Below are 1550 nucleotides of genomic sequence, written 5' to 3'. Positions count from 1 at the left end.
GATGATGATATTTATCGAAAGGATAAGATGGTATCATCGGGATGAGGATGTTATAGCCCAGCGATCATTTAGCTGAAAAGTTACGAAGATAGTTGTGGAGAACTTGAGGAGAACACTCAAGGAACATTTGTAGACAGCGTAAAGAGATTATGGAGACAAGTAGATAATGGATGAGCCATGGGAATTCGAGAGCAAAAGAAAAAGGGTCTACCAAGAAGAATTCTTGGAGAAGCATCAAGATTAAGCGAGTCTAAAATTTCAAGTGTCTATGGAGACCCAAAGAAACCGAAAGAAAGGCGAGCTGACGGTGAAGCACATTTTATGACCGAGACCACAAGATGTAGTCGTTCAAGAAGAGATCACCATCACGACATATCAAGGAGGAGTGTGCCCTGAAGCTGAGCATTTACGCAACAAGAATTCGAGGATGAATTCTATTAAGGGGGGGAGAATGTGATAGCCCGCCCTTCGGGATAAAATGGTCGAGAGAGAAAAAATCAGAATCTGGAGCCGAGCATTTGGGAGTCTAAGTATCAGGAGGAATGTTGAGTCTGATCACATCAAACTTGACATGATTCGAAGAAAAGAGAAGACTGGTCGAACATCCACTTGGTGGTCGAACCGCGGGCGGTAAAGATCGATCGGCAAATTTCGAAAAACGAGGTGGTCGAAGAATTGATCGTGAGGGAACTATGAGTCGAATAAGCTGCTCGACAACAGTTAGAAGATGTCTTAGATTGATCAGACGGACGTTTTGGAAGCATAACATTTTTTGAAGCACGACGTTTCAGAAGCTCGACGTTTTTGAAGACCAACGTTTCTTCATCACGAAGTTCTCTCGGATAATCTTCGTATCAGTAAAATATTATTCTGGAGACATAATAAGTTGGAAGCAGGATGGGAATTAAGCAGGACAGAAGCAAGCATGACGGGATCAAAGCACGACGGGAAAACCCGAAGTTGGGCGAAAACCCTAATTTCGGTATTATGGAATTCTTCGAGGAAGCCGGAGGTTCTGGAAATATTTTTAGAGTATATCAGAATTCATCTGGAGTCTATTAAAAATATTTACAGCATCAGAACGGGAGCGGAAAAATATTTGGGATAGATCGCGGGTCGAAAATATGCCAGAAGGGTCAAAAATCGCGTAAACCGACCAAGAATCTCGAGGTGTCTCTATGCATATGGCCAGGACGTTCTGTCTAGCATATCAGCAGCTGAGTGTCAACAAAAGGAGGAGGTGTAGACGTGCATGGGTGCTGAACATGCAGCTTGACAAGTCGTAGCTCGAGGTGTCGCAATACCTGCGATCTGCGAATGCGAATCGACACGCAGAGGGCGGTGTGTCGCGACGCATGCACTCCAGCCATGCAGCAAGCCATCTGTACGTAAGTGGTGTCCTCTTGCATGTGTGTGAGACATGCCTCACAACATGTGTGCAGCATGTGTCGCCGCGCATGCGACCGGAAGCATGCGGGCTGACACACAGTCGCTCGGGTAGTGCGATATTACTGGTCGAAGTTTTCTATAAATACCCGCACCCTCCCTTA

The sequence above is a fragment of the Brassica oleracea genome, chromosome C1 (assembly GCF_000695525.1).
Source record: "Brassica oleracea var. oleracea cultivar TO1000 chromosome C1, BOL, whole genome shotgun sequence".
In the NCBI taxonomy this organism is placed as follows: Eukaryota; Viridiplantae; Streptophyta; class Magnoliopsida; order Brassicales; family Brassicaceae; genus Brassica; species Brassica oleracea.
Note: the sequence above shows the minus strand (reverse complement) of the source record.